The following is a 27,077-nucleotide window of genomic DNA, read 5'->3' as shown; positions in this document are numbered from 1 at the left end:
TGAGCACTGTCACTAATTGCATTATCACCATAGGCACTGTCACCATGTGAACAGTCACCATGGGCACTGTCATCATGGAGACTATCACCTTGAGCATTGTCACCATGAACAGAGTCAATAGGGTCACTTTCACCATGAGAACTGTCACCACGGGGACTCTCACCATTGGCACTGCCTCCGAGGGGATGTCACGATGAGCACTATCACCATGGGCAGTGTCTCCATGGGCAGTTTCACTGTGAGCACTCTCACTATTGGCACTATCACCATCGGCACTGTCAGCATCAGTACGGTCACCGTGAGCAGAGTCACAATGGGCATTGTCACAGTGGGCACTGTCACAAAGGGCACAGTCTACATTAGAATTCTCACTATGGGCACTGTGATCTTGGGCACTGTCAACGTGGGCTCTTTCACTGTGGGCACTGTCACAATGGGAGGTATCACCATGGGCTTTGTCAGCGTGGGCACTGTCACCGTGGGCACGGCCACCGTGACATCTATCACCATAAGCACTGTAACAATGGGCACCGTCCCTCTGAGCACAGTCACCATGAGCACTGCCACAATGAGAACTGTCATTTATGGCACTGTCCACATGAGCAGTTTCACCATGATCACTGTCACCATGGGCAGGACACCCTGTGTATTGTCACCATGAGCACTCTCACCATGATCACTCTCACCATGGGAATTGTCACCTTAGGTACTGTCACCATGGGCACTGCCACCATGAGCACTTTTACCATGAGCTCTGTCACCCTGGTATTGTCACCATGAGCACTATACCGTGAGAATTGTGACTATGGGCACTGTCAGCATGGGCACTTTCACCATCGGCACTATCGCTGTGAACACTGTCACCATAAGCACTGTCACTGTGTCAAGTTTCACCATACACAATATTACCATAAGAACTATCACCATAAGCAGTGTCACCATGAGCAATATCACCATGGGCACTGTCACCAAAGGCACAGCCACCATGTACACTGTTACCATGGTCACTATCACCATGAGCACTGTCACCATGGGAACTACCAACATGGGAAATGTCATCATGAGCACTTTCACAATGGGAACTGCCACCATGGGCACTATCAATGGGCGGACTCTCACCATGGGCACTATCACCATGGGCACTGTCACTGTGAGCACTGTCACCATCGGCCCTGTCACCATGAGCACTATTACTGTGAGCACTACCACCGCGAGCGCTCTCACCATGGTCACTGTCACCATGGGCACTGTCACCATGAGCACTGTCACTATGGGTACTGGCACAATGCGGACTGTCCCAGTGAGACCTCTCACCATGGACATTATCAACATGAGCACTCTCACCGTGGTCACTGTTACCATGGGTACTGTCACTGTGAGCACTGTTACCATAGGCAATGGCACCGTGGGCACTGTCTCCATGTGCACTGTCATCATGGGCATTGTCACCGTGGGCAGTGTCACCGTGGGCACCGCCACCATTGGCACTATCACTGTGAGCTTCTTTACAAAAACAAGTTTGGGCACGTTCTTTACCTTATTATGTCGGTCATGTAAGGTCACATTCTAACTTGCCTGGAATCATATGTGAAGGTAATCGCCAAGCTGACCTTTTGACACGAATTGTCGCTTTCCCTTGTATTGAGGAGGCACAAGCTTCACATAATTTGCATCATCAAAATTCCGTAGCTCTGTGATATCAATTTCAACTGCCCCGGGAGACAGCCAGATCTATAATTAAAAATTGTCCACATTGTCCAACTTATTCATCCAGTTTGCCCATGGGGGTCAACCCTAGAGGATTATTACCTAATATGTTATGGCAAATGGATGTAATTCATGTGCCAACTTTTGGAAAGCTATCTTATGTACATGGTTCTGTGGATACCTATTCTCATGTAATTCTTGCCTCAGCAAGAACCGGGAAAGCTTTTAAGGATGTTATGCAACACGTATTTTTCTGTTTTGCCTTTCTAGGCATTCCAAAAGCTCTAAAAACTGATAACGCTCCTGCCTACATTTCTAAGGCTTTTAAAGACTTTTGTGAAAAATTTAATATTTCCCATTCTATGGGAATCCCCTATAATCCTCAGGGTCATGCAATAGTGGAAAGAGCCCATCATACTTTAAAAGTTCAAATTACAAATTTACAGCAAGGGGAATTCAAATACACTTCTCCACATCACACCTTCAACACACACTATTTGTATTAAATAATTTGAATACTGATTCACAAGGTAATACTGCCATGATGAGGCATTGGAATCCCGATATTAATAAACCTAAACATAGGGTGAAATGGAAGGATCTGCTCACTCGTCAATGGAAAGGACCTGATATTTTCTAACCAGCGGCTGAGGGTATGCTTGTGTATTTCCACAGGACGCTGACTCGCCGTTGTGGGTGCCTGACCGTCTCATCAGACATGTCGGGCCCTCCGACCCCGCCTTACCACTTCCCAGTCAGGCACAAGGCACCACAGCCGGAGACGTCAGCTAATGAATCACCATCAGCTAAAGAACCGCTGCTGCAGCAGATACAAAAGCTCACCATTGGAGAGAGACCAATTCTTTGTCTTCCGCGTCCGCACCCAAGACCTCGCAAGACACAAGCCATCTCTACAAGAACTTCGAATCCACCAACGTGGGGTCAGATTAAACGCTTGCTGATGACGCCGATAAAGTGGTAACAGACCAGGGAGCTACCTTAACACCTGGAAATCTTTTTGTTGCTATGCTTGCTATATTGGCCTGCCAGGTAACTAGGGGAAATGCTTTGGATAAATCTTATTGGACATATCTCCCTGATCCACTGATTTTACAAACTGTAGCCTGGGATAATGAGGGTATACCAGTGTCTACTACTATGCCCAGGTTAATGGGAGGAGCCATAAGCTCCTATCCATATAATAAATTTAAAACAAATAATAATTTTACATTTCATGGAAAATCAGGGTTCCATACTATATGTTTTATATTTCCATCAATTAATAACTCTGTAGCCTCTCGTAAGGATGGATGTATACCGGTTTTTCTTAAAGGACAGCTTACTGCTTCTCCTTTGAGTCAATCTAATAAGAGACTTCTTTGGTCTTTGATTTACCTAGCACCTGGAGAAGATCCAACTTATAATCAACCTTCCTCTCATCTTTAAAATTTCTTCCTTGTAATCCTCCTTATGGTATCCATACAGAAGTACAATCATCTATATTACAATCTCCGGAAGACCAATTGGATAGTAACTGGGACGCTGTAGATACCAATACCAGATTTCCTACATGGAATTATTGTATATATTCTTCAAGAATTGATATTCCCATAGAGGATACCACAAAAATGTGCATGATTGGAGTAATCCTGATCCATGTAAGGATTAGAGATCTTATTTACAACATCATGCACATTATGATTGGAATAATACACTCATTCCTGCTTCTATGCTTGTTAATAGATGGCACACTGGAGGATGTGTGCCTCCTATACTAACTATGGCTCAAGAGAGTATGTATTATGCACAGACCCAGCTTTGGAAAGCTATTGCTGCACCACCACCAGTTATTCTTCATAGACCTAAAAATATGGGCATTTATTCTATGCAGGCTTGTGTGTCAGCACCTTATGTATACTTGGTAGCCCCAAAATATGTGGATCTAAATATTTATTATAATACTTCTGATTCTACTTTTTGGACACATTGCTATGATTGTATTTCGACAAGTTGTATAAATCCCTCTATGAATGTACAAGTTTTAATGATTCTTAAACGACCGCCATACATTATGTTGCCTGTAAAATTATCCTCTGCCTCGTATGATGATTATGGCTTACAAGTTCTGCATGAAACTGAACTTTTATTACATTCAAAGAGACTTGTTGCAGCTTTAATTCTAGCAATATCTACATTTATAGCTGTAATAGCATCACTTTCTCTTTCAATAAGTTCCTTAGCTCAACATGTACATACAGCTCAACATGTAAATGAGCTTTCAAAAAATGTATCTTTAGCTTTGGCTACTCAGGAAGTTTTAGACAGAAAGTTAGAAGCAAAGGTGGATGCCTTAGAAGAAGCAATTTTACACATAGGGCATGAATTAACAGCGCTCAAAGTAAGATTAGCTTTGAGGTGTCATAAAAAATATAGATGGATTTGTGTTACTCCTCTAAAAGTGAATGAATCATTATATTCTTGGGAATAAATTCGTACTCATATTATGGGAGTTTGGAACCAAACAGATGCTAGTTTAGACCCTACTAAATTACATCAAGAGATTCATGACATAGGAAATACAAACTTAGGTTTATCTCCGGCAGAGTCTGCTCAGAAATTTTTTGAAAGTATTAAGTCATTTGTGTCACATAAAACCTTATTCTCAATGCTCATTAATGGAGGAATCATGGCAGTTGTTGTACTAATTCTGATATTTTTACTTCCAGTCATCATTAGAATAATTATTAAAAGCATCAAACAACTTTCCGTGGAGCTACATACTGCACTTTTAAAAAATAAAAAAGGGGGTGATGTCGGAAGCCATCCTGGAGGCATTGCACCATGACAAAGTCATGAGCAACGGAAGGCACTGCAAGGCAGTGCCGTGTCAGTAAGGTGGACTACAGCTCCGTTGTTATGTTTTATGATAATCACTTTACATACAGGGGCAATTTTGGGGGGATGTTGCTCCAGGTGAAAAAAAATTCCTCTAGGACTCCCCCTCCTGAAACTATCATAGGATGGGAAGTACCCACTAAAGCCCTGTGTAAATGGTAAAGAATTAAGAGCCTGGAGCTAAGGGGATGTTTTTGTGAAAAACACCCTCTAGTATGGAGTTATGGCCATGGGCTGGAGTTCCTGATGATGACATAGGAAATTTATGGTTCTATTATAAAGGAAAATTAATTATAGAAAAACAAATGACTAGAGCAGAATTCGTTGCCCGGATAGGGAGAAAACGCTGTCTCAGTTGAAGGAAACAACGAGAAAGAGCATGCAGGTACATTGTAAATATTTTCCTGGAACCATTGTAAAAGGATGCACATGCAAGAAGAAAAATAGGAACAAGTAGCTCCAAATTTTACAATTGAAATAATCATAGAACTGCTTGGCTTGGTTACTAAGAAACAACCTGTGATTAATGGGAACTTGGGGAAATATTTTAATAGGACATCTAGAAACTAGGGGATGTTTGTTTTAAAAAATCTTTATAGAATATTTTCAGGTTTGATTGTGCTAAGATTGTTTGGCCACGTACCTGGTAATGTAATCAACTACGATATATAAACCTGTGATTGTAAACAATAGAGGAAGAATGAAGAATAAAGACATGAGAAAGAGAAATATGCAATGCTGATACTTTAAGAAGTGTAATAGAATTATTTCCTTTGCCGACGCTATCCATCCCTCGGGTATCCCGAGACTCACTAGAGCTGGACTCTGGCAATATAGGGCCTTTATTATGTTGTGGAATCTTCCTTCGATGTCTACTGTGTGGAGGGTTTTTATCATAACCTGGTGTTGAATTTTTTCAAAAGCTTTCTCTGCTTCTATTGAGATGATCACATGTGTTTTCTCTTTCAATTTTTTAATATGGTGTATCACATTGATTGATTTGCATATATTGAAGAATCCTTTTATTCCTGCAATAAACCCCACTTGATCATGGTGTATTTTCCTTTTAATGTGCTGTTGGCTTCTGTTTGCTACTATTTTGTTGAGGATTTTTGCATCTATATTCATCAGTGATATTGACCTGCAGTTTTCTTTTTTTGTGATATCTTTGTCTGGTTGTGGTATCAGTGATGATGTCTCCATGGAATTAGTTTTGGACTTTTCCTCCCTCTGCCATATTTTGGAAGAGTTTGAGAAAGACAGATGTTAAACTCTTTAAGCCAGAAAGGACTGGCAGGACATCTTAAGTGATGAAGGAGAAAAACCTGCAACTAAGATTAATTTTTTTTGAATATGTGAGATCACACCATGTTTGTTTTTATATGCCTGACTTACTTCTTAAGTACTTCTCACTTCGTCGTACTTCTGCTCAACATCTCTTACTATTAGAGATGTTGACTTAACATAGTGCCCTCAAGGTGCACCCATTTTGTTACAAAAGGCAGCATTTTCCTTCTACTATGCCTGAATATATTTTTATTGTGACACATTTTTTTCCTGCCACACAAAATACTTTTCTGTGCCACATTTTCTTTTTCCATCTATTCCGCCTAAGTGTGTTGTTTTCCTGTTATGGCATTTGAGAATGATGGTGCAGTGTACATGGGATGCAGGTATCTTTATGACTCGGTGATTTTCCTTCCTCTATAAAAATATCCAAAGATTTTTTCTGGATGATTTAGTAGTTCTACTTTTTTAGCTTTTTGAGGAATCTTCCAACTGTTTTCTAGAGCAGCTACACCAATCAGCATTCCCAACAAGAATGTAGGAGGGTTCTCTTTTGTCATGCCTGCTATCGTCTCTTTTTTTTTTATAATAGACAATCTAATAGATATGAGGTGATATTCCACTACAGAGGTTTTGCACTTTCCTAATGTATGTTTGTTATTAGCTGCTTATCTCGTATGTGTTTCTAATATTTTCTGCAATTCTGTAGATTGCCTGTTAATTCTGTTGATTGTTTCCTTTATTATATAGGAATGTTTCAGTTCAATTTCACTTCACTTAACTTTTGATTTTGTTGCCTGCTCTACTGCTGTCATAGCCAAGAAATTATTGCCAAGGCCAATCTTGAGAAGTTTGTTCCTTATCTTTTCTCAATGGATTTGAAACATTTTGGTCTTATCTTTAAAGCAATTTCCCCAACATTTCTGAGATACAATTGACATATAACGTTGGCAGTTTTAAGGTACACAGCATGATGGTTAGATGTACATCTATGCTGTGAAATAATGTGATAATAATGTTAGTTAATACTTCTATCACCTCACATGGTTACCAAATTTGTGTGTGTGCTGTAAGAACATTTAAGATCTACTTTCCCAGTAACTTTTAAACATGCAATAACGTATTGGTAACTAACTCACTATCCTGTAATTTAGATCCCAAGAAGTTACACATTTTATAACATGAAATTTATGCTCTTTGACTATCATCTCCCTATTTCTCCGAACCTCACACCTATTAAATACATATACACTCTTTTTTTTGAAGACCTCAGACATTTAGATTTCATAAATAAGTGGGATCACACAGTTTGTCTTTATGTCTCTGATTGTTTCACTAAGAATAATGCCTGCAAGTTGATTATATGTGGTCACAAATTGCAGGAATTTCATTATATGACTGTATAATATCCACTGTCATAATATATACATTTCTTAATCCATTTAATCATTGATAAACGGTTAGTGACTATGCCTGGCATATTTTAGATAAATATTTACACAGTGAACATGGGAGTGCAAATATCTCTGTAAGTTAACTGATTTCATTTCTTTCAATTATGTATATTCAGAAATGGAATTGCTAGGTTATATGGTGGTATTATTTTTAGAATTTTGAGGAACATCCATATTATTTTCCATAGTGGTTGTACTAAGTTACATTACCACCAAAAGTCTGTAAGTGTTCCCTGTTTTCTACATGCTTGACTACACTTTTATGTCTTTTCTTTTTCATAATAACCACTATGAAATGCGTGAGTTGCTATCTCATTGTGGTTTTATTTTGCATTTCTCTTACTATTAAAGAGGTTGAGCAAATGTTCATGTGTCAGTTGGTCATTTGTACGTCTCCTATGGGGGGAATATATCTGCTAAGATCTTCAGCCCACCTTTTAATTAGATTATTCAACTTTTCTAAAAAAAACTAAGTCTTTTTTATGTTTCAACATTAGTCCTGTAGCTGGCATGTTGTTGGAAAATATTTTCTCCCATTCCATAGGAGAATTCCTATGCCTCCTGTTCCATTGCCTCTTCACTCTGTTCAAGTTTCTTTTTGTGCAGAGGCTTTTAAATTTGATGTTTTCACACATGTTGAATTTTATTTTTGTTCCTTCTACTTTTGGTATCATATACAAAAGAATCATTGCTGACACAAATGCCTTGGAGATTTTTTTCTGTTTAATTCTAAGGATTTTGTGATTTCTGTTCACGTTGTGTTAATTTTTGAGTCATCTAAGATGGGTGTTCAATTTTATTCTTTTCCATGTGGATATCCAGCTTTTCCAACACTACTTAGTGTAAAGTCTATTTTTACTCCATTGTTTATTCTTGTCTTCTTTGTCATGTATTAGTTGACTGGACATGGCTGAGTTTATTTCTGGGCTCTCAGTCCTATTCTATTGGTATTTTGTCTGTTTTTATTCTAATTTCACATTATTTTGGTTACCGTAACTTTGTATAATAGTTTGAAACCAGAAAGTGAGTTGCACCCAGCTTTGTTTATTTTGCTGAAAATTGCCTTGTCTATTTTCAGTGTCCTTTGTTGTTTCGTACAATTTTTAGGATTATTATTCTATTTCTGGGAAAATTGCCATTGAAATGTTGATTGGGATTCCATTGAAACTATAGATAGCTTGAGGTAGCGTGAACATTTTAACAGTATTCATTCTTTCAATTTAGAAATATGGGATACTTTTCTATTTACATATATCTTCTTCAGTTTTTGTAAATATTATATTTTTAGGTGTACAGATGGTTTTGTCTCCTTGCTTAAATGTATTCCTAACATTTTATTGTTTTAGGTGCTGTGGTAAATGGAAGTGTTCTTTTTTTTTTTTTTTTTCTGTCAGGTATGTTCTTGTTAGGGTATAGAAATGCAACTAATTTTGTATTCTTATTTCAAATCCAACAAAATTACTGATTTCATGTATTAGTTCTAACAGTTTCATGGGGTTTTGGTGGAGTCTTTAGGATTTCCTGCATACAGAATATGTCATCTTCAAACAGAGACATTTTGAATTCTTCCTTTCCACTTTGGATCCCTTTCATTTCTTTTCCGTGCCTAATGGTTCTGGCTAGGGATTCTACTATTATGTTGAAGAGAAGTGGTGATAGTGAGCATTTTTTATTTGTTCCTGTCTTAGAGGAAAAGTTTTCCGCTTTTCATCTTGAATATGATGTTAGCTGTGGGCTTGATAATATATGATCTTTATTACATTTAAAATGTTTCTTCTCTCCCCAGGTAGTTGAAAGCTTTAATCAAGAAAATTTAGAAAATTCTTTCAAACATTTCTTCTGCATGCTATTCGTGTCGTAAATTAAATTTTTTTTTTTTTTTTTTTTTTTTTTTTTTTTTTTTTTGCGGTAGGCGGGCCTCTCACTGTCGCGGCCTCTCCCCTTGCAGAGCACAGGCTCCGGATGCGCAGGCTCAGCAGCCATGGCTCACGGGCCTAGCCGCTCTGCGGCATGTGGGATCTTCCCAGACCGGGGCACGAACCCGCGTCCCCTGCATCGGCAGGCGGACTCTCAACCACTGCGCCACCAGGGAAGCCCAAATTAAAATTTTTGATTTAAAAATGTTAACTGCCCTTGCATCACCAGGAATTATTTCACCTTAGCATGTTGAACATTTTAGTGTGTTTTAGAATTTGGTTTGCTAGAATTTTGTTGAGAATTTTTGCATCTATATGTACAAGGATATTAGCTTGTAAGTTCTGTGCTTTTTGTTTTGTTTTGTTTTGTTTTGTGTTCCCTTCTATTTCCTTATGTGGCTTTGTTAATCAAGAAAATCCTGGTTTTATAAAATGAGTTTGGAAATGTTTCCTCTTTTGTAGTTATTTGGGAGAGTTTGGGAAGGACTGGCAATAAATCTTCATTAAATGTTCAGTAGAATTCACCAGTGAAACTAACTGATCCTGGGCTTCTCTTTGTTGGGAGAGTTTTGAATAGTGCTTCAATTTCCTAAGTCATTATTTGTATGATCAAGATATTTTTTGTTTGTTTGTTTTTTGCTTCTTCATGATTGTCTTGCTATGTTTTATATAGGAGTTTTTGGAGATTTATCCATTTGTGTAACCCAGTTTTTTAGCATTCTTTATAACTATTTGTATGCTATGGTGTCAGCTGCAATTTCTCCTCTTTCAGTTAAAGTTTTATATATTAAGCACTTTTTTTCTCTTCGTTAGTCTTGCTAAATCTTGTCAATTTTATGATCCTTTCCAAATTCCCACACTTGGATTCAGTTTTTCCTAATTATCTGATATTTGTTTTATTCATTTCCATTTGAATCTTTCTTATTTTTTTCCTTTTATTCCTGGTGCTTAATTTGTTCATTTTTCCCAGTCCTTCATGTATATGCACAAGTGGTTTATTTTAGATTATTCTTTTCTCTTTTAGAAGAATCTATGATTGCTAAAATTAATTCATCCATTGACTGATTTTTCTATATTCCAAACGTTTTGTTATGTTGTCAATTTCGTTTATGTGAAGGTAGTTTCAGATTTCCCTTTTGACTTCTTCCTTGACCCATATATATTTCCAGTGTGTGTTGTATAAGTTTACATATAAGGGATTTTTCTTTTTCTCTTGTTATTGATTTCTAGCTTCATAACATTATGATCAAAAAAGATGCTTAATGTGACTCTGATCTTCTTAAATTTGTTAACGCTTGCTTTATGTTTCAAGACAGTGTCCATTCTGGGAAATGCTCCTTCAGCACTTAAGCAGAATATGAATTTTGGTACTGTTGAATGGAAGTTTTCTATAAGTTTATTAGGTACATTCTGTTTCTTTATTAATTTTCTAAGGTAGAAAGTGGGATAATACAGTCACTTACTATTATTTGTTTTATTGTTGATTTATCCTCTCAGATCTTTTTTTTTTTTTTTTTTTTTTTTTTTTTGTGGGGGGCTGTGGGTATACGGGTCTCTCACTGTTGTGGCATCTCCCGCTGCAGAGCACAGGCTCCGGACGTGCAGGCTCAGCGGCCATGGCTCACGGGCCCAGCCGCTCCACCATGTGGGTTCTTCCCAGACCGGGGCATGAAGGCATGCCCACTGCACGGCAGGTGGACTCTCAAGCACTGCGCCACCAGGGAAGCCCTCTATCAGATCTCTTAATGGTTGATTTAAATATATGTTTAATCCCGCAACGTTCAGTACATATATATTTACAATTATTATTTTCTCTTGATAAATTGATCCATTATCATTGTATACTAACCTTATTTATCACTTGTGACCTACTTTGACTGAAAGTCTGTATTACCTGAGATTGGGAGATCAAGTCCTGCACTTGTTTGGAAACTGTTTGGACTATCAATTTCTATTCCCTCACCTTCAGCTTATGTGTGTCCTTAATGATAAAATGGTTCTTTTAGAGAGCATATTGGTTTTTTTTATCATTTATATGGCAATATAATTGTTTTACACTGTTGTGTTAGTTTCTGCTGTATAGTAAAGTGAATCAGCTATAGGTATATTCCCATATCCACTCCCTCTTGCATCTCCCTCCCACCCTCCCTATCCCACCAAGCTAGGTGGTCACAAAGCACTGAACGTATCTCCCTATGCTATGAAGCTGCTTTCCACTAGCTATCTATTTTACATTTCGTAGTGTATATATGTACAGATGACTCTCTAACTTCATGCCAGCTTACCCTTTCCACTCACTATATTCTCAAGTCAATTCTCTATATCAACATCTTTATTGCTGTCCTACACCTACATTCATCAGAATGTTTTTTTAATTCCATATATATATATATATATATTAGCAAAAAGTTTGTCTTTTGTTTCTTTCTGACTCATTTCACACAGTATGACAGACTCTAAGTCTATCCACCTAACTGCAAATAGCTCAATTTTTATTTCTATTTATGGCTCAGTGATATTCCATTGTATATATATGACACACCTTCTTTATCCATTCTTCTGTCAATTGATACTTAGGTGTTTACCTGTCCTGGCTATTGTAATTACACCTGTAATGAACTTTGTGGTCCATGACCCTTTTGGAATTATGCTTTTCTCAGGGTATATACAAAGAAGCGGGATTGCGGGGTCATATATTAGTTCAAGTTTTAGGTTCTTAATGACCTCCATATTGTTCACCATAGTGGCTGTAACAATTTACATTCCCACTAACAGTGCCAGAGGGTACTGTTTTCCATACACCACTCCAGAATTTAGAGTTTGTAGAATTTTGAAGTTGATGGCTATTCTGACTAGTGTGAGGTGACACCTCATTGTAGTTTGATTTATATTTCTTTAATGATTCATGATATTGAGCAACCTTCTATGTGTTTTATTGCAATCTGTGTATCATCTTTGGAGAAATGTCTATTTAGGTCTTCTGCCCACTTTTGGATTGTTGTTTGTATTTTTTGGTTTAGAGCTGCATGAGCTGCTGGTAAATTTTGAAGATTAATCGTTTGTCAGTTGCTTCATTTGCAAATATTTTCTGATTCTGAGGGTTGTCATTTGGTCTTGTTTGTGGTTCCCTTTGTTGTGAAAAATGTTTTAAGTTTCATTAGTTCCCATTTGTTTAATTTTGTTTTTATTTCCATTTCTTTAGGAAGTGGGTCAAAAAGAATCTTGCTGTGATTTATGTCATAGAGTGTTCTGCCTATGTGTTCCTCTAAGTGTATGATAGTGTGGAAACTTACTTTTAGGACTCTAATCCATTTGTGTTTATTTTTGTGTATGGTGTTAGGGAGTGTTCTGATTTCATTCTTGTACATGTAGCTCTTCAGTTTTCCCAGCACAACTTGTTGAATAGGATGTCTTATCTCCATTGTATATTCTTGCCACCTTTATCAAAAAGTAGGTGACCATATGTGCATGGGTTTACCTCTGGGCTTTCTATCCTGTTCCGTTGATCTATATTTCGTTTTTTGTGCCAGTATCATACTATCTTGATTATTGTATATTTGTAGTATAGTCTGAAGACCTGGTGCCTGATTCATCCAGCTGTGTTTTTCTTTCTCAAGAGTTCTTTTGGTATTCAGTGTCTTTTTTTGTTTCCATACACACTGTGTAATTTTTTCTCCTAGTTCCCTGGAATATGCCATTGGTAATTTGATAATGATTGCATTGACTCTGTAGATTGTGTTAGGTCATATAGTTATTTTCACTATGTTGATTCCTACAACCCAAGAACATAATATATCTCTCCATCTCTTTGTATCCTCTTTCATTTCCTTCATCAGCGTCTTATAGGTTTCTGCATACAGGTCTTCTGTCTACCTTGGTATATTCGTTCCTATTCTATTTGTTGCAATGGTAAATGAGAGTGTTTCCTTAATTTCTCTTTCAGATTTTTCATCATTAGCCTATAGGAATCCCAGAGATTTCTGTGCATTAAATTTGTATCCTGCTACTTTCCCAAAATCATTGATTAGCGCTAGGCATTTTCTGGTAACATCTTTAGGATTCTCTCTGTGTAGTATCAGGTCATCTGCAAAGAGTGACAACTTTAATTCTTCTTTTCCAATTTGGATTCCTTTTATTTCCTTGTCTTCTCGGATTGCTGTGGCTGAGACATCCTAAACTATGTTGAATAAGAGTTGAGAGGGTGGGCAACCTTGCCTTGTTCCTGATCTTAGTGAAAATACTTTCAGTTGTTCACCATTCTGGACGATGTTTGCTGTGGATTTGTCATATAAGTCCTTTATTATGTTCAGGAATCTTCCCTCTATGCCTACTATGTGGAGGGTTTTTATCATAAACTGGTGTTGATTTTTTTCGAAAGCTTTCTCTGCATCTATTGAGATGATCATATGTGTTTTCTACTTCAATTTGTTAATATGGTGTATGACATTGGTTGCTTTGCATATATTGGAGAATCCTTGTATTCCTGGAATAAATCCCACTTGATCATGGTGTATTTTCCTTTTAATGTGCTGTTGGATTCTGTTTGCTACTATTTTGTTGAGAATTTTTGTATCTATATTCATCAGTAATATTGGCCTTCAGTTTTATTTATTCATTTATTTTTTTGATATTTTGTCTGCTTTTGGTATTAGTGATGGTGTCTCCATAGAATTAGTTTTCGATTTTTCCTCCCTCTGCTACATTTTGGAAGAGTTTAGAAAGACAGGTGTTAAACACTCCAAGCCAGGAAGGACTGGCAGGACATCTTAAGTGCCGAAGGAGAAAAACCTTCAAAGAAGATATTTTTTTTAAATATGTGAGATCACACCATGTGTGTTTTTATATGTCTGACTTACTTCTTAAGTGCTTCTTTCTTCGTCGTACTTCTTCTCAAAATCTCTTACTATTAGAGATGTTGATTTAACATAGTGCTCTCAAGGTGCAGCCATTTTGTTACAAAAGGCAGCATTTTTCCTTCTACTATGCCTGAATATATTTTTATTGTGACACATTTTTTTCCGGCCACACAAAATACTTTTCTGTGCCACATTTTCTTTACCCATCTATTTAGCCTAAGTTTGTTGTTTCCTGTTATGGCATTTGAGAATGATGGTGCAGTGTACATGGGATGCAGGTGTCTTTATGATTTTGTGTGTTTCTTTCCTTTATAAAAACACCCAAAGAGTATTTTTCTGGATGATTAAGTAGTTCTAATTTTTAGCTTTTTGAGGAATCTTCAAACTGGTTTCTAGAGCGGCTATACCATTCAGCATTCCTAACAAGAATGTAGGAGCGTTCCCTTTTGTCATGCCCGCTATCTTCTCTTCTTCGATATTAGACAATCTAATAGATATGAGGTGATAATCCACTACAGAGGTTTAGCACTTTCCTAATATATGTTCGTCATTAACCACTTATCAGGTACTTGTTTCTAATATTGTATGCTATTCTGTAGATTGCCTCTTAATTCTATTGATTGTTTCCTTTATTATATAGGAATGTTTCAGTTCAATTTCAATTCACTTAACTTTGGTTTTGTTGCCTGCTCTACTGCTGTCATAGCCAAGGAATTATTGCCAAGGCCAATCTCGAGAAGTTTGTTCCTTATCTTTTCTCAATGGATTTGAAACTTTTTGGTCTTATCTTTAAAGCAATTTCCCCTACACTTTTGAGATATAATTGACATATAACGTTGGTAGTTTTATGGTACACAGCATGATGATGAGACTTACATCTATGCTGTGAAATAATATAATAATAATGTTAGTTAATACTTCTATCACCTCACATAGTTACCAATTGTGTGTGTGTGCTGTAAGAAAACTGAAGATATACATTCCCAGTAACTTTTTTTTTTTTTTTTTTTTTTTTTTTTTTTTTTTTTTTTTTTTGCAGTACGCGGGCCTCTCACTGCTGTGGCCTCTCCCGTTGCGGAGCACAGGCTCCGGACACACAGGCTCCGCGGCCATGGCTCGCGGGCCCAGCCGCTCCGCGGCATGTGGGATCTTCCGGGATAGGGGCACGAACCCGTGTCCCCTGCATCGGCAGGCGGACTCTCAACCACGGCGCCACCAGGGAAGCCCCCCAGTAACTTTTAAACATGCAATAAAGTATTGGTAACTAAGTCATTATCCTTTAATTTATATCCCAAGAATTTACACATTTTATAACAGGAAATTTGTGCTCTTTGACAATCATCTCCCTGTTTCTCCCCACCTCACACCTATTAAATATGTATAAACTCTCTTTGTGATGAACTCACCATTTAGATTTCATAAATAAGTGGGACCACACAGTTTGTCTTAATGTCTGATTGTTTCACTAAGCATAATGCCTGCAAGTTGATTTCATATGGTCACAAATTGCGGGAATTTCTTTATATGACTGTATAATACCCATTGTGGTAACATATACATTTCTTAAGCCTTTTTATCATTGATAAACAGTTAGTGACAATGCCTTGCACATTTTAGATAAATATTTATACAGTGAACATGGGAGTGCAAATATCTCTGTAAGTTAACTGATTTCATTTCCTTCAAATATGTGTATTCAGAAATGGAATTGCTAGGTTATATGGTGGTATTATTTTTAGTATTTTGAGGAACATCCGTATCATTTTCCATAGTGGTTGTACTAAGATACATTCCCACCAAAAGTCTGTAAGTGTTCCCTGTGTTTTACATGTTTGACTACACTTTTCTCTCTTTTCCTTTTCATAAAAACCACCAGGAAATGTGTGAGTTGATATCTCATTGTGGTTTTATTTTGCATTTCTCTTACTATTACAGATATTGAGCCAATATTCATGTGTTGCTTGGTCATTTGTATGTCTCCTGTGTGGGGAATATATCTGCTAACATCTTCAGTCCGCGTTTTAATTAGATTTTTCGCTTTTTTTTAACTGAGAGTGTTTATGTTTCTACATTCTCCTGTAGCTTGCATGCTGTTGGCAAATATTTTCTCCCATTTCACAGGACAATTCCTATGTCTCCTGTTCAGTGCCTCTTCACTCTGTTCAAGTTTCTTTTAGTGCAGAGGCTTTTAAATTTAATGTTGTCACACATGTTGAATTTTCTTTTAGTTCCTTCTACTTTTGGTATCATACCCAAAAGAATCATTGCTGAGACAAATGTCTTGGAGATTTTTTTTCTGTTTAATTCTAGGGATTCTGTGATTTCTGCTCATGTTGTGTTAATTTTTGAATTGTCTAAGATGCATGTTCAATTTTATTGTTTTCCATGTGGATATCCAGTTTTTCCAACACCACTCACTGTAAAGCCTATTTTTACTCCATTATTTATTCTTGTCATCCTTGTCAAATGTTAGTTGACTGGACATGGCTGAGTTTATTTCTGTGCTCTCAGTCCTATTCTATTTGTCTATTGTCTGTTTTTATGCTAGTCTCACACTATTTTGATTTCTGTAACTTTGTATTATGGTTTGAAACCACGAAGTGAGTTTCATCCAGCTTTGTTTATCTTGCTGAAAATTGCTTTGTCTATTTTCAGGGTCCTTTCTTGTTTTGTACAATTTTTAGGACTCTTATTCTATTCTAGGAAAATTGCCATTGAAAAGTTGATTGGGATTCCATTGAAACTATAGACAGCTTGAGGTAGCATGAACATTTTAACAGTATACATTCTTTCAATTCAGAAACATGGGATAAGTTTCTATTCACTTGTTTCTTCTTCAGTTTTTGTGAATATCATATTTTTAGGTGTACAAATGTTTTTGTCTTCTTGCTTAAATGTATTCCTAAGATTTTATTGTTTTTGGTGCTGCTGTAAATGGAAGTGTTTTCTTTATTTTTCTGTCAGCTATTTTCTAGTTAGTGTATAGAAATGCAGCTAATTTTGTATTTTTATTTCATATCCAAAAACATTACTGAATTCATATATTAGTTCTAACAGTTTCACGGGGTTTTTGGTGGAGTCTTTAGGATTTCCTGCATACGTAATATGTCATCTTCAAACAGCGACATTTCTAATTCTTCCATTCCACTTTTGATCCCTTTTATTTCTTTTGCTTGCCTAAAGGTTCTGACTAGTGTGTCTAGTATTATGTTGAATAGGGGTGGTGAGAGTGGGCATTTTTTATTTGTTCCTGTCTTAGAGGAAAGATTTTCAGCTTTACACCATGAATATGATGTTAGCTGGGACCTTGATAATATATGACCTTTATTACATTTAAAATGTTTCTTCTCTCCCCAGGTAGTTGAAAGCTTTAATCAAGAAAATTTAGAAAATTCTTTCAAACATATCTTCTGCATGCTATTCGTGTCATAAATTAAATTTATTGATTTTAAAACATTAACTGCCCTTGCATCCCCAGGAATTATCCCACCTTATCACGTTGAACATTTTATTGTGCTATTGAATTAGGTTTGCTAGAATTTTGTTGAGAATTTTTGCATCTATATATAAAAGGATATTAGCCTGTATGTTCTGTGGTTTTCGCTTGTTTGTTTGTATGTTTGTTTTGTTTTCTTTTGTTTTGTGTTTCCCTTGTTATTTCCTTATCTGGCTTTGTTATTCAGGAAAATGTTGGTTATGTAAAATGAGTTTGGAAATGTTTCCTCTTTTGTAGTGATTTGGGAGAGTTTGGGAAGGACGGGCAATAAATCTTCATTAAATGTTCAGTAGAATTCACCAGTGAAACTAACTGATCCTGTGCTTCTCTTTGTTGGGAGAGTTTTGAATACTGCTTCAATTTCCTAAGTCATTATTTGTATGATCAAGATATTTTTTGTTTGTTTGTTTTTTTTGCTTCTTCATGATTGTCTTGCTTCATTTTATATAGGAGTTTTTGGAGATTTATCCATTTGTGTGACCCGGTTTTTTATCATCCTTTATAATGATTTGTGTGCTATGATGTCAGTTGCAATTTCTCCTCTTTCAGTTAAAGTTTTATTTATTAAGCTCTTTTTTGCTCTTTGTTAGTCTACCTAAAGCTTGTCAATTTTATTATCCTTTCCAAATGCCATCACTTGGATTCATTTTCTCCTAATTATCTGATATTCATTTTATTCATTTCCATTTGAATCTTTCTTACTTTTTCCTTTTATTCCTCGTGCTTAATTTGATCATTTTTCCTAATCCTTCAGGCATAAGTTTAAGTTGTTTATTTAAATCATTCCTTTCTCTTAATATAAGAATTTATGATTGCTAAAAATAATTCATTCTTTAGACTGATTTTTCTACGTTCCCAAAGTTTGGGTATATTGTAATTTTTGTTTATCTGAAGGTAGTTTCAAGTTTCCCTTTTGAGTTCTTTCCTGACCCATAGGTTTTTCCAGTGTGTGCTGTATAATTCTACATATTAGTTTTTTTTCACTTTCTCTATTGTTATTGATTTCTATCTTCATAACATTATGATCAAAAATGTTGCTTAATGTGCTTTTGATCTTCTTAAATTTGTTAACGCTTGCTTTATATTCCACGACAGCATCTATCCTAGGGAATGCTCTATCTGAACTTAAGAATAATGTGGAATCTGATTCTGTTGGATGGAACTTCTATATAATTTTATTGGGTACATTCAGTGTCTTTATCAATATCCTAAGGTATAAAGTGAGACAATATAGTCCCTTACCATTATTAGTTTTACTGTTGTTTTCTCCTATCAGATCTGTTGATGGGTAATTTATATATTTGTTTAATCCTGCAACGTTCAGTACATATATATTTACAATTATTATAATCTTTTGATAAATTCATCTATTATCATTGTATACTGACCTTCTTTATCAATTTTGAACTATTTTGACTGAAAGTCTGTATTACCTGAGATTGGGAGAGTCAGTCCTGCTCTTGTTTGGAAACTGTTTGGACTATCAGTTTCTATTCCCTCACCTTCAGCTTATGTGTGTCCTTAAAGTTAAAATTGCTCTTGTAGACAACATATTGTGTTTTTTTTATCATTTATATGGTAATTTAATTGTTTTACAATGTTGTGTTAGTTTCTGTTGTATAACAAAATGAATCAGCTATACGTATACATATATTCCCATATCCACTCCCTCTTGCATCTCCCTCCCACCCTCCCTATCCCACCAAGCTAGGTGGTCACAAAGCACTGAACGTATCTCCCTGTGCTATGCAGCTGCTTTCCACTAGCTATCTATTTTACATTTCGTAGTGTATATATGTACATACCACTCTCACACTTCGTGCCAGCTTATGCTTTCCACTCCCCATGTTCTCAAGTCGATTCTCTACATCTGCATCTTTTTTCCTGTGCTGCTCCTACCTTCATCAGAAACTTTTTTTTAGATTCCATATATATGTGTTAGCAAAGTGTTTTTCTTTTTCTCTTTCTGACTTCACACAGTATGATAGACTCTAAGTCTATCCACCTAACTGCAAATAGCTCAATTTAATTTCTCTTTATCTCTGAGTAATATTCCATTGTATATATATGCCACACCTTCTTTATTCATTCATGTGTCGATTGACACTTAGCTTTTTCCCTGTCCTGGCTATTGTAATTACACCTGTAATGAACTGTGTGGTCCATGACTCTTTTTGAATTATAGTTTTCTCAGGGTATATGCACAGTTGTGGGATTGTGGGGTCATATATTAGTTCTAGTTTTAGTTTCTTAATGACCACCATACTGTTCTCTATAGTGACTGCAACAATTTTCATTCCCATTAACAGTGCTGGAGGCTTTCCTATTCCCTACACTCTCTCAAGAATGTATAGTATATTAATTTTTTGATGACGGCTCCTCTGACTAGTGTGAGGTAATACCTCATTGTAGATTTGATTTATATTTCTATAATGATTCATGCTCAACATGAAAGGTTGAGCAAACTTTCATGTGTTTTATTGCAATCTGGGTATCATCTTTGGAGAAATGTCTATTTAGGTCTTCTGCCCATTTTTGGATGGTTTGTGTTTTTTGGTTTACAGCTGCATGAGCTGTTGGTAAATTTTGCAGATTAATCCTATTTCAGTTGCTTCATTTGCAAATATTTTCTCCCATTCTGAGGGTTGTCGTTTCGTGTTGTTTATAGTTTCCTTTCCTGTGAAAAATTTTTTTTCACTATGTCCCATTACATTAATTTTGTTTTTATTTCCATTTTTCTAGGAAGTGGGTCAAAAAGAATCTTGCTGTTATTTATGTCATAGAGTGTTCTGCCTATGTTTTCCTCTAAGTGTTTGATAGTGTCTCACCTTACATTTAGTCCTTTAATCGCTTTGTGTTTATTTTTGTGTATGGCGTTAGGGAGTGTTCTAATTTCATTCTTGTACATGTAGCCTTTCAGTTTTCCCAGCACCACTTGTTGAAGAGGATGTCTTATCTCCATTGTATATTCTTCCCTCCTTTATCAAAAATAAGGTGACCATATATCTGTGGGTTTACCCCTGGGCTTTCTACCGTGCTCCATTGATCTATATTTCTGTTTTTGTGCCAGTACCATACTGTCTTGATTACTGTAGCTTTTAGTATAGTCTGAAGTCCAGGAGCACGATTCATCCAGCTCTGTTTTTCTTTCTCAAGATTGTTTTGGCTATTCGGCATGTTTTTTTTTTTTTTTTTTCCATACACACTGTGAATTTTTTTCTTCTAGTTCCCTCGAAAATGCCATTGGTATTTTGATATGGATTGCATTGACTGTGTAGATTGCGTTATGTCATACAGTCATTTTCACTATGTTGATTCTTCAAACCCAAGAACATGGTATATATCTCCATCTCTTTGTATCCTCCTTCATTTCTTTCATCAGCATCTTATAGGTTTCTGCATACAGGTCTTTTGTCTACCTGGGTATGTTTCCTTCCATTCTATTTGTTGCAATGGTAAATGAGAGTGTTTCCTTAATTTCTCTTTCAGATTTTCCATCATTAACCTATTGGAATCCCAGAGATTTCTGTGCATTAATTTTGTATTGTGCTACTTTACCAAATTTATCGGTTAGCTCTATTCATCTTCTGGTAGCATCCTTAGCATACTCTATGTGTAGTATCAAGTCATCTGCAAAGAGTGACAGCTTTACTTCTTCATTTCTGATTTGGATTCCTTTTATTTCCTTTTCTTCTCTGATTGCTGTGTCTGAAACTCCCAAATCTATGTGGAGAAAGAGCTGTGAGGGTGGACAACTTTGTCTTGTTCCTGATCTTAATGAAAATACTTTCAGTTTTTCACCATTGAGGATGATGTTTGCTGTGGGTTTGTCATATATGGCCTTTATTATGTTGAGGAAACTCCCCTCTATGCTTACTATGTGGAGGGTTTTTATCATATATTGGGTTTGAATTTTTTCGAAAGTTTCCCTGCATCCATTGAGATGATCATATTGTTTTTCTCCTTCAATTGGTTAATATGAAGTGTCACGTTGATTGATTTGCATATATTGAAGAATCCTTGTATTCTTGGAATAAACTCCACTTGATCATGGTGTATTATCCTTTTAATGTGCTGTTGGCTTCTGTTTGCTACCATTTTGTTGAGGATTTTTGCATCTATATTCATCAGTGATATTGGCCTGTAGTTTTCCTTTTTTTTATTATATCTTTGCCTGGTTTTGGTATCAGGGTGATTGTGGCACCATAGAATTAGTTTTGGAGTGTTCCTCCCTCTGCTATATTTTGGAAGAGATTGTGAAGGACAGTTGTTAAATTCTCCAAGGCAGAAGGGACTGGCAGGATATATTTAAAGTGATGAAGGAGAAAAACCTGCAACGAAGATTAATTTTTTTTCCTATAAGTGAGATTACACCATTTTTGTTTTTATTTGTCTGATTTACTTCTTAAGTACTTCTTACTTCTTATTTCATCATACTTCTTCTCAACATCTCTTACTATTAGAGATGTTGACTTAACATAGTGCCCTTAAGGTGCACCCATTTTGTTACAAAGGCACCATTTTATTTCTAGTATGCCTGAATATATTTTTATTGTGCCACTTTTTTTTCCTGCCACACAAAATAACTTGCTGGGGCACATTTCCTTTATCCATCTATTCAGGCTAAGTGTGTAGTTATCCTGGTATGGCATTTGAGAATGATGGTGCAGTGTACATGGTATTCAGGTGTTTTTTAGAGTCGGCATTTTTCCTTCCATTTTATAAATAACCAAAGATTTTGTTCTGGATGATTTGGTAGTTCTAATTTTTGGTTTTATGAGGAACCTCCAAACTCTTTTCTAGAGTGGCTACACCAAACAGCATTCCCAACAAGAGTGTAAGGTGGTTCCCTTTTGTCATGCCTGCTGTCTTCTCTTTTTTGATAATAGCCAATCTAACAGATATGAGGTGATATCCCACTACTGAGGTTTTGCACTTTCCTTATGTATGTTGGATATTAGCCACTTCTAAGGTACGTGTTTGTAAATATTTTATACTATTCTATAGATTGCCTGTTAATTCTGTTGATTGTTTCCTTTATTATATAGGAATGTTCCAGGTCAATTTCACTTCACTTAACTTTTGATTTTGTTGCCTTCTCTCCTGCTGTCATTGTCAAGAAATTATTGCCAAGGCCAATCTTGAGAAGTTTGTTCCTTATCTTTACTCAAAGGCTTTGAAACATTTAGGTCCTATCTTTAATACATTTTTCCCAACATTATTGAGATATAATTGACATATAACCTTGGTAATTATAAGGTACACAGCATGATGATTAGACTTACATCTATGTTGTGAAATAATGTGATAATAATATTAGTTAATACTTCTATCACCTCACATAGTTACCATTTTTGTGTGTGTGCTGTAAGAACATTTAAGATCTACTTTCCTAGTAACCTTGAAATATGCAATAAAGTGTTGGTAACTAAGTCACTATGCTGTAACTTAGATCCCAAGAATCTACATATTTTATACCAGGACATTTGTACTCTTTGACTCTCATCTCCTTATTTTTCCCAAACCCACACCTATTAAATACATATCAACTCTCTGTTTTGATGACCTCTGCCATTTAGATTTAATAAATAAGTGGGACCACACAGTTTGTCTTTATGTCTCTGATTGTTTCACTAAGCATAATGCCCACAAGTTGATTTCATGTGGTCACAAATTGCAGGATTTTCTTTATATGGCTGTATAATATCCATTGTGGTAATATATACAGTTCTTAATCCGTTTATTCATTGATAAACAGTTAGTGTCTATGCCTTGCATATTTTGGTAAATATTAATACAGTGAACATGGGAGTTCAAATATCTCAGTAAAGTAACTGATTTCATTTCCTTCAAATATGTATATTCAGAAATGGAATTGCTAGGTTATATGGTGGTATTATTTTTAGTACTTTGAGGAACATCCTAATTATTTTATGTAGTGGTTGTACTAAGGTATATTCCCACCAACAGTCTGTAAGTTTTCCCAGTTTTCTACATGCTTGACTACACTTTTCTGTCTTTTCTTTTTCATAATAACCACTAGGAAATGTGTGAGTTGACATCCCTTTGTGGTTTTATTTTGCATTTCTCTTACTATTACAGATGTTGAGCAAATGTTCATGTGTCTCTTGGTCATTTGTAGGTCTCCTATGAAGGTAGTATATCTGCTAAGGTGTTCAGCCCACGTTTTAATTAGATTATTCAGCTTTTTTTTAATTGAATCCTTTTATGTTTGGACATTAGTCCCGTAGCAGGCATGTTGTTGGCAAATCTTTTCTCCCATTCCATAGGAGAATTCTTATGCCTCCTGTTCAATGCCTCTTCACTCTGTTCAAGTTTCTTTTTGTGCAGAAGCTTTTAAATTTGATTTTGTCACACATGTTGAATTTTCCTTTTGTTCCTTCTACTTTTGGTATCATACCCAAAAGAATCATTGCTGAGACAAATGCCTTGGAGATTATTTTCTGTTTAATTCTAGGCATGTTGTGATTTCTGTTCATGTTGTGTTAATTTTTGAATCGTCTAAGATGGGTGTTCAATTTTATTCTTTTCTGTGTGGATATCCCGTTTTTCCAACACCACTCAGTGTAAAGTCTATTTTTACTCCATTGTTTATTCTTGTCGTCCTTGTCAAATGTTAGTTGACTGGACATGGCTGAGTTTATTTCTGGGCTGTCAGTCCTATTCTATTGGTCTATTGTCTTCTTTATGCTAATTTCACACTATTTCGATTACCATAACTTTGTATAATAGTTTGAAACCAGAAAGTGAGTTGCAACCAGCTTTGTTTATCTTGCTGAAAATTGTTTTGGCTATTTTCAGGTTCCTTTGTTGTTTTGTACAATTTTTAGGATTGTTATTCTATTTCTAGGAAAATTGCCATTGAAAATTTACTGGGTTTCAAATGAAACTATAGATGGCTTTAGGTAGCGTGAACATTTGTACAGTATTCATTCTTTCAATTCAGAAACATGGGATATGTTTCTATTCACTTGTGTCTTCTTCAGTTTTTGTAAATGTCATATTTTTAGGTGTACAGATGTTTTTTGTCTCCTTGCTTAAATGTAGTCCTAACATTTTATTGTTTTTGGTACTGCCGTAAATGGAAGTGTTTTCTTTATTTTTGTGTCTGCTATTTTCTTGTAGGTGTATACACATGCAACTAATTTGGTATTTTTGTTTCACAGCCAACAACATTACTGAATTTGTTTATTAGTATTAACAATTTCATGCGGTTTTTGGTGGAGACTTTAGGATTTCCTTCATACAGCATATTTTATCTTCCAACAGAGGCATTTTTACTTCTTCCTTTCCACTTTTGATCCCTTTCTTTTCTTTTTCTTGCTTAATGCTTCTGGCTAGGTATTCTAATATTATGTTGAATAGGAGTGGTGATAGTGGGCATTTTTTATTTCTTCCTGTCTGAGAGGAAAAGTTTTCAGCTCTTCACCATGAATATGATGTTAGCTGTGGGCTTGTTAATATATGACCTTTATTACATTTAAAATGTTTCTTCGCTACACAGTTAGTTGAGAGCTTTAATCAAGAAAGTCTAAAAAATACTTTCAAACATTTCTTCTGCATGCTGTTCCTGTGGTTAATTAAAAGTATTGATTTTAATATGTTAACTACCCTTACATCCTTAGGAGTTATCCCACCTTATCATGTTGATCCTTTTAGTGTGCTATTGAACTTGGTTTGCTAGAATTTTCTTGAGAATTTTTCGATCAATATGTACAAGTATATTGGCCTGTAAGTTCTGCGTTTTTTGTTTGTTTTGTTTTGTGATTCCCTTGTTATATCTTTATCTGGCTTTGTTAATCAGATAAATGCTGGTTTTATAAAATGAGTTTGGAAATGTTTCCTCTTTTTTAGTTATTTGGTAGGGTTGGGAAGGCCTGGCAATAAATCTTCATTAAATGTTCAGTAGAATTCACCCATGAAATGATCTGATCCTCGACTTCTCTTTGTTTGGAGAGTTTTGAATACTGAATCAATTTTCTAATTCATCATTTGTATGATCAAGACATACTTTTTTTTTGTCTTCTTCGTGATGGTCTTGCAACATGGTACATTAGAGTTAGTGGAGATTTATGCATTTGTGTGACCCTGTTTTTTAGCTTTCTTTATTATTATTTGTATGCTAGGGTGTCAGTCACAATTTCTCCTCTTTCAATTAAAGTTTTATTTATTAAGTTCTTTTTTCTCTTCATTAGTCTAGCTAAAGTTTGTCAATTTTATTATGCTTTACAAATACCAGCTCTTGGATTCAGTTTTTAAATAATTATATGATTATTGTTTTATTCATTTCCATTTGAAACTTTCATATTTCTTCCTTTTATTCTTGGAAATTAATTTGTTCCTTTTCCCTATGCCTTCATGTATAATGATATGTCGTTTATTTAAGATCATTCTTTTCTCTTAATAAAAGAAGTTATGAATGCTAAAAATTCACTCTTTAGATTGATTATGCTACATCCCCAAAGTTTTAGTATGTTGTCATTTTTGTTTATGTGAAGGTAGTTTCAGATTTCCCTTTTGACTTCTTCCTTGACCCATAGATTTTTCCAGTGTGTGCTGTTTAATTTTACATATTAGGAATTTTTCACTTTTTCTCTTGTTACTGATTTCTAGCTTCATAACGTTATGATAAAACAGGATGCTCAATGTGGTTTTGATCTTCTTAAATTTGTTAAGGCTTGCTTTATGTACCAAGGCAGTGACTATCAGGGGGAATGTTCCATCAGCACTTAAGAAGCATGTGGATTCTGGTTCTGATGAATGGAAGTTCTCTATAAGTTTATTAGGTACCTTCTGTGTCTTTATTAATTTTCTAAGGTAGAAAGTGGGATAATATAGTTCCTTAGTATTATTATTTTTACTGTTGTTTTCTCCTATCAGATCTCTTAATGGTTGATTTAAATATTTGTTTAATCATGCAACATTCAGTACATATATATTTACAATTATTATAACCTCTTGATAAATTGATCCATTATTATTTTATACTGACCTTATTTACTGTGACTGAAAGTCTGTATTAAATGAGATTGGGAGAGCCAGTCCTGCTCTTGTTTGGAAAGTGTTTGCACTATCAGTTTGTATTCCCACACCTTTAGCTTATGTGTGTCCTTAAAGTTAAAATGGCTCTTATAGACAGCATATTCCTTTTTTTTAACACCTATATCGGAGTATAATTGCTTTACAATATTGTATTAGGTTCTGCTGTATATCAAAGTGAATCAGCTATAGATATACATATATTACCTTATCCACTCCCTATTGCATTTTCCTCACACCATCCCTATCTCACCCAGCTAGGTGGTCACAAAGCACTGAACTGATCTCCCTGTGTTATGCAGCTGCTTTCCACTAGCTATCCATTTTACATTTGGTAGTGTATGTACGTCTATATGACTATCTCACTTCGTGCCAGCTTATCCTTGCCCCTGCAAGTGTTATCAAG

General features: G+C 35.7%; 1 pseudogene across 1 annotated transcript in view; it reads left to right on the top strand.

Moving 5' to 3' along the window:
* Window positions 1-2,425: 2,425 nt before the first annotated feature.
* Window positions 2,426-27,077, top strand: part of LOC308610221 (ubiquitin-like modifier-activating enzyme 1) — a 49,512-nt pseudogene continuing 24,860 nt past the window's right edge. The window contains exon 1 of the transcript in view: window positions 2,426-2,648. The product of the transcript in view is annotated as a ubiquitin-like modifier-activating enzyme 1 (transcript). The remainder of the gene's footprint in view (window positions 2,649-27,077) is intronic.

This window comes from Mesoplodon bidens, assembly GCF_964165515.1.
Source record: "Mesoplodon bidens genome assembly, contig: HAP1_SCAFFOLD_97, whole genome shotgun sequence".
Lineage (NCBI taxonomy): Eukaryota > Metazoa > Chordata > Mammalia > Artiodactyla > Ziphiidae > Mesoplodon > Mesoplodon bidens.
The sequence above is the reverse complement of the archived record's forward strand: the minus strand, read 5'-3'. Positions and strand labels throughout refer to the sequence as shown.